At 47.6% G+C, this 13,382-nt stretch overlaps 1 long non-coding RNA gene across 1 annotated transcript; it reads left to right on the top strand.

The window, feature by feature from the left end:
• The first annotated feature begins 8,938 nt into the window (after positions 1–8,938).
• Positions 8,939–9,488, top strand: LOC123099563 (uncharacterized). The gene is made up of 2 exons (XR_006448184.1): positions 8,939–9,054; positions 9,208–9,488. It is a non-coding gene; the product is annotated as an uncharacterized lncRNA (long non-coding RNA).
• The last annotated feature ends 3,894 nt before the right edge of the window (positions 9,489–13,382 follow it).

Below are 13,382 nucleotides of genomic sequence, written 5' to 3'. Positions count from 1 at the left end.
GGGCCGTTCGCGTCCGCGCGTGACTCCGCTGGACCCACTTGTCACCCACACTGCCACTCTCTCTCCTTTTCTTTCTCCCCCACACCCCATGCAGGAGCAGGGCCCGGCGGCCGGCGGGCGGGGCGCGTGACGAGCAGCGCGCGGCGGTTGGCGGGAGGGGAGGCGTGACGACCGGTGAGCCCAACGCGCGACAAGCAGGGCGCGTCGTGCTACCTCTTGAGCACTGCATTGGTTTTCCCTTAAAGAGGAAAGGGTGATGGAGTAAAGCAGCGTAAGTATTTCCCTCAGTTTTTGAGAACCAAGGTATCAATCCAGTAGGAGGCCACGCACGAGTCCCTCGCACCTACACAAACAAATAAATCCTCGCAACCAACGCAATAAAGGGGTTGTCAATCCCTTCACGGTCACTTACGAGAGTGAGATCTGATAGATATGATAAGATAATATTTTTGGTATTTTTATGATAAAGATGCAAAGTAAAATAAAAGGTAATGAAAATAGCTAAGTGTTGGAAGATTAATATGATGGAAAATAGACCCGAGGGCCATAGGTTTCACTAGTGGCTTCTCTCGAGAGCATAAGTATTATGGTGGGTAAACAAATTACCGTTGAGCAATTGGCAGAATTGAGCATAGTTATGAGAATATCTAGGTATGATCATGTATATAGGCATCACGTCCGCGACAAGTAGACCGACTCCTGCCTGCATCTACTACGATTACTCCACACATCGACCGCTATCCAGCATGCATCTAGAGTATTAACTTCATAAGAACAGAGTAACGCTTTAAGTAAGATGACATGATGTAGAGGGATAAACTCATGCAATATGATGTAAACCCCATCTTGTTATCCTCGATGGCAACAATCCAATACTTGCCTTGTTGCCCCTACTGTCACTGGGAAAGGACACCGCAAGATTGAACCCAAAGCTAAGCACTTCTCCCATTGCAAGAAAGATCAATCTAGTAGGCCAAACCAAACTGATAATTCGAAGAGACTTGCAAAGATAACCAATCATACATAAAAGAATACAGAGAAGATTCAAATATTGTTCATAGATAAACTTGATCATAAACCCACAATTCATCGGTCTCAACAAACACACCGCAAAAGAAGATTACATCGAATAGATCTCCACAAGGAGGGGGAGAACATTGTATTGAGATCCAAAAAGAGAGAAGAAGCCATCTAGCTAATAACTATGGGCCCGAAGGTCCGAGGTAAACTACTCACACATCACCGGAGAGGCTATGGTGTTGATGTAGAAGCCCTCCGTGATCGATGCCCCCTCCGGCGGAGCTCCGGAAAAGGCCCCAAGATGGGATCTCACGGGTACATAAGGTTGCGGCGGTGGAATTAGGTTTTTAGCTCCGTATCTGGTAGCTTGGGGGTACGTAGGTATATATAGGAGGAAGAAGTACGTCGGTGGAGCAACGTGGGGCCCACGAGGGTGGAGGGCGCGCCCAGGGGGTAGGCGCGCTCCCTACCTCATGCCTTCCTGGTTGATGTCTTGACGTAGGGTCCAAGTCCTCTGGATCATGTTCGTTCCAAAAATCACGTTCCCGAAGGTTTCATTCCTTTTGGACTCCGTTTGATATTCTTTTTCTGCGAAACTCTGAAATAGGCAAAAAACAGCAATTTGGGCTGGGCCTCCTAGGTTAGTCCCAAAAATAGTATAAAAGTGTATAATAAAGCCCAATAATGTCCAAAACAGAATATAATATAGCATGGAACAATCAAAAATTATAGATACGTTGGAGACGTATCAAGCATCCCCAAGCTTAATTCCTGCTCGTCCTCGAGTAGGTAAATGATAAAAATAGAATTTTTGATGTGGAATGCTACTTGGCATAATTTCAATGTAATTCTCTTAATTGTGGTATGAATATTCAAATCCGAAAGATTCAAGACAAAAGTTTAATATTGACATAAAAATAATAATACTTCAAGCAGACTAACTAAGCAATTATGTCTTCTCAAAATAACATGGCCAAAGAAAGTTATCCCTACAAAATCATATGATCTGGCTATGCTCTATCTTCACCACACAAAGTATTTAAATCATGCACAACCCCGATGACAAGCCAAGCAATTGTTTCATACTTTTGATGTTCTCAAACTTTTTCAATCTTCACACAATACATGAGCGTGAGCCATGGACATAGCACTATATGTGGAATAGAATGGTGGCTGTGGAGAAGTCAAAAAAGGAGAATATAGTCTCACATCAACTAGGCGTATCAACGGGCTATGGAGATGCCCATTAATAGATATCAATGTGAGTGAGTAGGGATTGCCATGCAACGGATGCACTAGATCTATAAGTATATGAAAGCTCAACAAAAGAAACTAAGTGGGTGTGCATCCAACTCGCTTGCTCACGAAGACCTAGGGCATTTTGAGGAAGCCCATCATTGGAATATACAAGCCAAGTTCTATAATGAAAATTTCCCACTAGTATATGAAAGTGATATCATAGGAGACTCTCTATCATGAAGATCATGGTGCTACTTTGAAGCACAAGTGTGGTAAAAGGATAGTAACATTGTCACTTCTCTCTTTTTCTCTCATTTTTTTTATTTGAGCCTTTTCTTCTTTTTTATGGCCTCTTTTTTTAGTCCGGAGTCTCATCCCGACTTGTGGGGGAATCATAGTCTCCATCATCCTTTCCTCACTTGGGACAATGCTCTAAAAATGATGATCATCACACTTTTATTTACTTACAACTCAACAATTACAACTCAATACTTAGAACAAAATATGACTCTATGTGAATGCCTCCGGCAGTGTACCGGGATATGCAATGAATCAAGAGTGACATGTATGAAAGAATTATGAACGGTGGCTTTGCCACAAATACGATGTCAACTACATGATCATGCAAAGCAATATGACAATGATGGAGCGTGTCATAATAAACGGAACGGTGGAAAGTTGCATGGCAATATATCTCGGAATGGCTATGGAAATGCCATGATAGGTAGGTATGGTGGTTGTTTTGAGGAAGGTATATGGTGGGTGTATGATACCGGCGAAAAGTGCGCGGTATTAGAGAGGCTAGTAATGGTGGAAGGAAGAAAAGTGCGTATAATCCATGGACTCAACATTAGTCATAAAGAACTCATATACTTATTGCAAAATTCTACAAGTTATCAAAGCAAAGTATTACGCGCATGCTCCTAGGGGGATAGATTGGTAGGAAAAGACCATCGCTCGTCCCCGACCGCCACTCATAAGCAAGACAATCAATAAATAAATCATGCTCCGGCTTCATCACATAATGGTTCACCATACGTGCATGCTACGGGAATCACAAACTTTAACACAAGTATTTCTCAAATTCAAAACTAATCAACTAGCATGACTCTAATATCATCATCTCCATATCTCAAAACAATTATCAAGCATCTAACTTCTCATAGTATTCAACACACTCATAAGAAATTTTTTACTAATCTTGAATGCCTATCATAATTAAAGCAAATTACCATGCTGTTTTGTAGGACTCTCAAAATGATCTAAGTGAAGCATGAGAGAACAATAGTTTCTATAAAACAAATCCACCACCGTGCTCTAAAAGATATAAGTGAAGCACTAGAGGAAAAACTATATAACTCAAAAGATCTAAGTGAAGCACATAGAGTATTCTAACAATTTACGAATCATGTATGTCTCTCTCAAAACGTGTGTACAGCAAGGATGATTGTGGCAAACTAACAAACAAAGACTCAAATAATACAAGACACTCCAAGCAAAACACATATCATGTGGTGAATAAAAATATAGCTCCAAGTAAAGTTACCGATGGAAGTAGACGAAAAGAGGGGATGCCTTCCGGGCATCCCCAAGCTTTGGCTTTTAGGTGTCCTTAGATTATCTTGGGGTGCCATGGGCATCCCCAAGCTTAGGCTCTTGCCACTCCTTGTTCCATAATCCATCAAATCTTTTACCCAAAACTTGAAAACTTCACAACACAAAACTCAGCAGAAAATCTCGTGAGCTCCGTTAGCGAAAGAAAACAAAACACCACTTCAAGGTACTGTAATGAACTAATTCTTTACTTATATTGGTGTTAAACCTACTGTATTCCAACTTCTCTATGGTTTATAAACTATTTTACTAGCCATAGATTCATCAAAATAAGCAAACAACACACGAAAAACAGAATCTGTCAAAAACAGAACAATCTGTAGTAATCTGTAACTAACGCAAACTTCTGGAACTCCAAAACTTCAGCCAAAATAGGACGACCTAGACAATTTGTTTATGATCAGCAGCAATTGGAATCAATATTTTATGACGTTTTGGTGATTTTTAACAATTATTTTCGTGAACAGAAAGTTTCTGGAATTTTCAGCAAGATCAAATAACTATCATCCAAGAAGATCCTATAGGTTAAACTTGGCACAAACACTAATTTAAACATAAAAACACATCTAACCAGAGGCTAAATCAAATATTTATTCCTAAACAGAAGCGAAAAGCAAAAAACTAAAAATAAAATTGGGTTGCCTCCCAACAAGCGCTATCGTTTAATGCCCCTAGCTAGGCATAATAGCAAGGATAGATCTAGGTATCGCCATAATAATAGGATAGATCATTAAAACTCATTTCATATTCTCTACGTTCAGCAGCGAGTTTTCTTTGAGGCAAGCAAAAGTAATCAAAAGGGCTAAATTTAATGGGGCAAAAGTCCCCAAGATCAACTTTAGGAGGTATAGGTTCCTCCTTCGGCCCTTCGTATTGCACAACCAATTCATCATTATAAGCATTCTTTTGACAGAACTTTGTGAGCCTATATTCGAGAGAATATCCTAGCTCATTATTTCGGATAACAAAATCATTATTAAGTTCAGAAATTCTATCAACTAGAACATTTGTAGGAACCTTTTTCTAAGGTTCTCATTAAAAGCAACATAGTCTAGAGATTGAAAACGCATTATTTCCTCTTGATCGAATAAGATAGTTTCTATGGGAGGACGGCCAACGTCTGCCCTATAATGCGCAAAGATTTCTCTGGCCTCTTTTATTATGAATCTGAACTCATGAGCCAAAAAGATAGTAGCGGCACGCTTAACCGAAGAATGCTCAATATTAGAAAATTCAAGGAAAATCCTTTGTATGCAAGGGTGTATGTGCATAAATTGCCTTTCAAGTTCAACTATAAGCATGGCAATAGCGTCCGCAAGACTACTAGTTCTATGAAGAATAGAGCTGCCCATAGAAGGCAAAGCACCGACACAAGTAAAGAAATCTTGAATCACCCCTTTTCCAATAATGTTACCACTACCAATTCGAAATTTTTTTGTATGCAAGATAGGGGGTTCTTCAGCGAGAGCATCAGAATTTTCCATATTATTACTATTGTCCATATCGACAATAGTTTCCCCAATTTCAGAAATAACGGCAGAAAGTGCGAGGAGAAAAAAGGAAGAGGGAGGCAAACGGAGAAGAGAGGGCGAATAAAACGACAAGGGTGAAGTGGGGGAGAGGAAAACGAGAGGCAAATGGAAAATAATGTAATGCGGGAGATAAGGGTTTGTGATGGGTACTTGGTATGTTGACTTTTGCGTAGACTCCCCGGCAACGGCGCCAGAAATCCTTCTTGCTACCTCTTGAGCACTGCGTTGGTTTTCCCATGAAGAGGAAAGGGTGATGCAGTAAAGCAGCGTAAGTATTTCCCTTAGTTTTTGAGAACCAAGGTATCAATCCAGTAGGAGGCCACGCACGAGTCCCTCGCACCTACACAAAAAAATAAATCCTCGCAACCAACGCAATAAAGGGGTTGTCAATCCCTTCACGGTCACTTACGAGAGTGAGATCCGATAGATATGATAAGATAATATTTTTGGTATTTTTATGATAAAGATGCAAAGTAAAATAAAAGGTAATGAAAATAGCTAAGTGTTGGAAGATTAATATGATGGAAAATTGACCCGGGGGCCATAGGTTTCACTAGTGGCTTCTCTCGAGAGCATAAGTATTACGGTGGGTAAACAAATTAATGTTGAGCAATTGACAGAATTTAGCATAGTTATGAGAATATCTAGGTATGATCATGTATATAGGCATCACGTCCGTGACAAGTAGACCGACTCCTGCCTGCATCTACTACTATTACTCCACACATCGACCGCTATCCAGCATGTATCTAGAGTATCAACTTCATAAGAACAGAGTAACGCTTTAAGTAATATGACATGATGTAGAGGGATAAACTCATCCAATATGATATAAACCCCATCTTGTTATCCTCGATGGCAACAATACAATACGTGCCTTGCTGCCCCTATTGTCACTGGGAAAGGACACCGCAAGATTGAACCCAAAGCTAAGCACTTCTCCCATTGCAAGAAAGATCAATCTAGTAGGCCAAACCAAACTGATAATTCGAAGAGACTTGCAAAGATAACCAATCATACATAAAAGAATACAGAGAAGATTCAAATATTGTTCATAGATAAACTTGATCATAAACCCACAATTCATCGGTCTCAACAAACACACCGCAAAAGAAGATTACATCGAATAGATCTCCACAAGAGAGGGGGAGAACATTGTATTGAGATCCAAAAAGAGAGAAGAAGCCATCTAGCTAATAACTATGGACCCGAAGGTCTGAGGTAAACTACTCACACATCACCGGAGAGGCTATGGTGTTGATGTAGAAGCCCTCCGTGATCGATGCCCCCTCCGGCGGAGCTTCGGAAAAGGCCCCAAGATGGGATCTCACGGGTACAGAAGGTTGCAGCGGTGGAATTAGGTTTTTAGCTCCGTATCTGGTAGTTTGGGGGTACGTAGGTATATATAGGAGGAAGAAGTACGTCGGTGGACCAACGTGGGGCCCACGAGAGTGGAGGGCGCGCCAAGGGGGGTAGGCGCGCCCCCTACCTCGTGCCTTCCTGGTTGATGTCTTGACGTAGGGTCCATGTCCTCTGGATCACGTTTGTTCCAAAAAACACGTTCCCGAAGGTTTCATTCCATTTGGACTCCATTTGATATTCTTTTTCTGTGAAACTCTGAAATAGGCAAAAAACAACAATTCTGGGCTGGGCCTCCGGTTAATAAGTTAGTCCCAAAAAAGTATAAAAGTGTATAATAAAGCCCAATAATGTCCAAAACAGAATATAATATAGCATGGAACAATAAAAAATTATAGATACGTTGGAGATGTACCACACCGCGGGCGGGTGGGAAGGCGGGGCGGCCGACGCGAGTCGGTGGAGCTCCTCCCCATCGCTGCCCGCCTCATCTTCACCGTGCGATGCCCCGATGCTTGGTTCCGTGGAGCTCCTCCCTTCCACCGCCCGCCTCGTCTCTGCCGCGCCACGACTTCGACGAGGACAGAGGAGCCCGCCTCGAATTTTTGTCTGAAAGGATCACCTGACGAATGCAATTGATAAAAAAGACCATCTCTAAGTCAAAATGGCACAAAAGAGCAGCACATGCCACCACACGGGGAGGCGGCAGGGCCTGCCACCACATGTCGAGGCGGCGAGCACCGCGTAACAGGTTTTCGCTGCCCCGGACGAGCCACGGCGGAACGGGGCAGGGGCAGATGGGCCCTGCCGCGAGGCGGCATCTGTTCGGCCGATGTGATCGAAGTAACACAAGCAGTTGATGATAAGGCCAACTCCAACCCAGGACCCCAAATCGTCCAGATGTTTCCGTTTGGGGTCAAACGGACAGGATGAACGGCCCAACGCGTGGGAGCATCCTCATTTTTTCGTCCGACCCGTATCCGTTCTGCTCCATTCCCAACCTAAATTTGATCTAGATTTGAGGCCGAGCGGATAGAAGACGGACGCTCTGTGCGCCGCTCGCGTCCTCGCGTGACCGGGCTGGACCCACTTGTCACCCACACTGCCACTCTCCCTCCCTTTTTCTCTCTCTCCCCCCACACCTCGTGCAGGAGCAGGGCGAGGCAACCGGCGGGTGGGGAGGCACGACGAGAAGCGCACAGCGGCCGGTGGTTGGGGTGGCGCGACGAGATATTATATACCTATATATATATATGAGAGATATATTATAAATCTAAACTCTAAAATACGTCTATATTCATCTGTATGTAATAGTCTATATTCATCAACTCTCTAAAAAGACTTATATTTCGGAACGGAGTGTGTATATTACTATGTATATAGTAGAGAGATACTTATATACCTATATACTAGCAAAAAGGCCCGTGCATTGCAACGGGAGAAAAAAAAGTCCTCTCATATCTCTAGCTGGGTCAGTTGAACAAATTGTGCGTGGCCGGTTGGCAGGTTATGAGATCGAACCCTCTCATCGGCAATTTTATTTTTTGCCAGCTCTCTGAACCTGGGGCCACAGTGCACCGCCAGATGGGCTTTCTCCCTTGGGCCAAAACAGGTGGCAAGTAACGAAACCGAATAGTGTGCGTGAAATTAATTGAAGCAAGACCAAACGAAGCGGAACGAAATCAAGAATATCACCTCCTTTTAATAGTAGGTATAGATATAGATATAGATGTGGTGAGAGGTATTGTTGATAACAGATCGTGTCCTAATTTAGAGAAGGCATCACGTCAAAAATAAATTTAGAGAAGGCAGACTCTTTTTTTTGGTTCTCTCTTCTCCACGCAATATTTATTTTTCTAGGGTAACACCTTGTACACGCACTAAGCTAACGAGATGTATTATTTCTTTCCACATGTGTGTGAATCATCCACCACTCACTGGGATGCCATCCAATGGTAGTCCCTAGGGATTCCCTTTCATTTCAAGGGTTGAATAATCAACACTACAAAATCTGAAGGATATGGCCGCATTTACTACTCACCAAATATAGAGCATTTTATTTCTTGTAATTAATATGGATAAGCACAGATCGGCACAATTAATTGTTACCTAAACATAGATCAGATTGGTCGTATATATATGTGTGTATGTGAGAGAGAAACATATAGCAATTAGCAAGTACTCCGTAGAAGATACTACTCATATCTGAAAGCATATATTGCCATGGAGAGAAGCAAGATCATTATGCTCGTGATGATCATCCTTCCGTGTCTCGTAACATTTTCTCAGGGTGAGTACACAACAACAATTAGGTCAACTTCTCGATATTTGTTAGTTCTATATTACTTTTGGCGATCTTGTTAAGAAGCATTACTAATTTATGTGACTTTGTGCATAATTTTACAAATTACCTAGTTTAATGTGGACACTTGTTTGCATGCAGCTCAAAAACCTGATGATAGCAGCAAGATCCAAATTTGCATGTGCCAAAAGAATCCTCCACCATGCCCAAATGATTTGTGCTTCTGTTGTGCATTGGAGCAAGATAAATGCTTTAGAACCAGCCAAGAATGCATTTGTGGCCCTGATTGCCCTCCTTTAGAAGCAACCTCCACTCATCCCCTCCCTTTGCCTTAAGACATCATGTCAGATTGTTGCAATGACAAGTATTGTCATGAATATCTTGGAATAAAAAAAGTTGTATTCGCTGCATGCTCAGCTTTATGTTCCTCTGAACTGGAATTAATTTTTAGTTATAATATTTTGATATATCTCCTTGATTGACACTCACCAGCAAAAAAAAAGATTGACACAAGAAAATACCAACACTTCTAACTCCGTTGCACTACGACCATGAAAAATGCAAAAAAAAAAGGTTGAGCTCCCGATTATGGATTCAATCTTCCCTGAAGCAATACCGTGAAAAATAATTGGTAAATATTTACACCCGGTGTACCGGCCGAACTTTGAGACGGACGCGCGTGGGGCGTACAATCGATTCGGAACACACAGCCCCATATCTCGTGTCGCTTCGCGTAGGAAACACGCCTTGGTGGCCCCACACACCTCCGCAGGCATCCACCTTATCTCCTTCGGCTTGTTCTGGTCCACACATTCATCTTCTTCTCCAAAACGCATCTTTCTCTCTCCCAAATGAGCACAACTCACACACACACCTTGAACTGGAGCACATCCTCAAGAGAAGGAGAATTCAACCTTAGAGCATCTCCAGCCGCGCCCCCAACAGGCCCTCCTCGGGCGTTTTTGCCGCGCCGGCGCCTAAAAATCGGCCCAGTCGCGCCCCCAGTAGCCCTTTTTCGCCGGCTCGGGCCGAAACTGGTGCCGGCGGACCCGAGCCGAACCCGGCACGCTGGGGGCGCCTGGGGGCGCCGGCACAAGCGAAAAGGGGCGTGGGGCCGCTCTGTCGGTGAGTCGAGAGACTCTTCCCGCCGTTTCTTCCCGCCTTTCCCCCACTTCCCTCCCATTCTCTCCATTCCTCCCGCCAATCTCCCTCCCGCTCGCATCCCACCTGGCCGCCATGCCGCCGAAGAAGAACGTGATCCCCCGCGCCGCGACAACCGCGAGCGCCTCCGTCGCCCAGCCGAAGCAGAGGAAGCCGAGTGCGCCACCGTCCAAGCCACCGGGCATGACAAACGTCGAGTGGAGGGCAGAAGTTCAGTGACGGAGGCTGTCACCGCTGACCGGCGGAACAGGGCAATCACCAAGAAGGCCCATGACAACGCGGCGCGTGCGGCTGCGGCGGACCAAGCCGAGGCCGAGGCGACTCGCGTGGGGATGATGAATCCACCCGGCGGCCACGCCCAGTACGCGCCCTAGAGCCAGCAAAGCGTCGACTCTCCGTCCGGCTTCTCGTCGTCGCCGCAGCCATGGGGATGCACGGCGTCGCCGGGCTACGCCGACGGGGACGCGCACGGTCGGTTCAACCCCAACGTCACCTTCCCCCATGGACACCCGGCCCAGCGCACGCCCTCACCCGCCTTCGCCGGCGTGCAGTACCCTCCATACAACTACTCGCCGCCGGCTTACGCGTCCTCCCCGGCGCCCCCTCTCCGCCGTGGCGCGCTGCCCTTCTCACACCTCGGCGACACCGACGAGACCGACGCCGACATGGACGACATCATCGCAGCAGGCTCGGCCGCGGCTGCCACGTCCCCCGGGTTCGCTACCCCGGACGACACGGTGGATCTCAGCGGCGGCATGGACGGCGAGCTCCGTTCGGCGAGGAGGAGCCGGAGGAGTAGGAGTAGGAGCAGGAGGAGCCGGAGGAGTAGGAGCAGGAGGAGCCGGCGACTGTTCCGGTGAGGAGGCGCAAGAAGAAGAAGAGGGCGGCCAGGACCGGCGAGCCGCGCATCAAGTGGGCGTCCAAGGAGCAGGAATGCCTCGCCGAAGCGTGGAAAGTCGTCTGCCTCGACCCGACCACCGGCACGAACGAGAGCATCGAGACATACTGGGAGCGCATCAAGGCCGAGTTCGACGAGCGCAAGCTCGTCGACCCCTACTTTAAAGGCGTCTACATGCAGCGTGGGGCGAAGGCAATGGCGAACCATTGGGGGCTCATCCAGGCGGCGTGCAACGAATGGCATGGGATCGTCGAGGAGGTCGCAGCTCGCGTGGAGAGCAGTGCCAACGTTGAGGATCAGGTATGCCACGCCGGTCTCCCGCTTCTCTTCGCCGTGTGCGCCCGCCAACTGTTTGTTCCTCCGCGCAGCTGGTGCGCATGTTCGCCATGTATCGCCAGGGCAACAGCAACCAAGAATTCAAGTACCTCCACGTTTACAAGCGCATTGGCAAGTGCGAGAAGTGGGCGGAAGTCCGGCGCACCCTCGACAAGGCCAGGGAGACCTACAAGCCGGACGCGCCAACACCGGGCGCGTCAGAAGGGCGGCCGGACGGCAACAAAGGGGCCAAGAAGGGGAAACACGCCGACGCGGCTACCGCACGAGTGCAGGAGTCCATCGAGCATTGTCTCACCGACGCACAGGCCCGGGCCGCCCTACGTGAAGAGAAGACCGAGGCGCGGTGGTCGGCGTTGCTGACGAGCAGCGCCGTCAAGCTCGACCTACTCCGGACCAACGTCGCCGCGAAGAAGAGGAATACCGACCTGGCTTTCCTGCTGGGCGGGGCGGACATGCTCCAGAGCAACGACGAGGCAGTCAGGGCGTGGTACTTGGCGGAGCGTGGCCTCATCCTGAACCAGCTGCCGTCGACGGCGCCGCCAACTCCCACACCCACGCTGACGCTGCCGCCAAGCCCGAGCGATGATGCCTCCATGACTCCTCGCAGCACAGAAGCCACGCCGACGCCGTCCAGCACAGAAGAAGCTCCGACCCCGCCAAGTCCGCGCACGACCCCGCCAAGCCCGCGCACGCCGACTCCGCCGACGCCGGAGCCCGACCTCGCCGTCTGATGCGCTGCACACGCATCCTTTCTTTTTTTGTACGCCAAACTTTCCATTCGATCGCCGAACTGTGGCCGCTTGATCGCTGGATTTGTGGCGTCTATTTTGTGAGCGTGAAGACTACGTTTGAATTTGCCGCGGCTTGGGGGCGGCGCCTGGGGGCGTGGCTAGGAGCTAGGTCGCCCCCAGGGGCCAATCTAGCGCCGGTTCGCCCCCGGGCCGCTCTTTTTCGGCGCCCTGGGGGGCTGAACGGCTGGAGACGCTCTTAGTTGGAGGGAGCTGCAACAAGCATCCAGGGGAGGCTGCAACCATGAATGGCGAGCATGGTAACCGCGAGGACGGGACGGCGCTGGTCCTAGCAAAAAAGTAATGTCGCAGTTTTTTGCTACATGCTTCAATCGGCATCGCATTTTGCTACAACCGGCACCGCATTTTGCTACAACCGGCGTCACGTTTTGCTGCAACACACAGTTGGCGTCGCGGTTTTGCTATAACTAGCATCGCATTTTGCTACAACGGGCATCACGTTTTGCTACATCCATCACGGCTGAGTTGCGACCCGCGACGGCGGCGACGACATTTTTGCTACAATCGTCATAGGTTTTTCCTACATCCGGCAACGACTTTTGCTACATCCATTCATTTTTAGATGCAAACGTTGCTACCTGCAATGACGAGCTACAACCGGCGACGACGGTAACGACTTTTTTGCTGAACCGTTCTCCGTTTGCTACGACCGACAACAGAAAAATGCTACAACGGAGATTTCTGTTTGCTGGAACCAGTCAACTCATCGGCGAGGCGGAGCTGCATCATTGGCAAAAAAAAGCTACAACCGGCATGTTTTTATGCTGGAACCAGCTTCATTGTCTGGAGTCTGGACAGCCACACAACACCAGCAGGGTTTCTATCACGGGACAGCTTGGGATCGCCGGTGAATATGTGCGGCCAGAGCGGCCAGCGCGGATGGATGGCAAGCACGGGCAGCCAGGGTGACAAGCGCGAGGGGCGGTCAAGGATGAGCGGGGCGGCGGAGGGCTGCTGGTCAACGCTCCGGAGATGTGGAGGTGAGGCGTATCCAACGGGTACAGTTGGACGAATCCAATGACTGCTAGGCGGCCGGCCGAAACTTTTGGGCCGGCGCACCGGCGCCTAGTACCGCCTAAAATAATTTTAGATACATGGCTATTGTTTCTGAA

Source organism: Triticum aestivum, chromosome 4D (assembly GCF_018294505.1).
Source record: "Triticum aestivum cultivar Chinese Spring chromosome 4D, IWGSC CS RefSeq v2.1, whole genome shotgun sequence".
Taxonomy (NCBI): Eukaryota; Viridiplantae; Streptophyta; class Magnoliopsida; order Poales; family Poaceae; genus Triticum; species Triticum aestivum.
The sequence above is the reverse complement of the archived record's forward strand: the minus strand, read 5'-3'. Positions and strand labels throughout refer to the sequence as shown.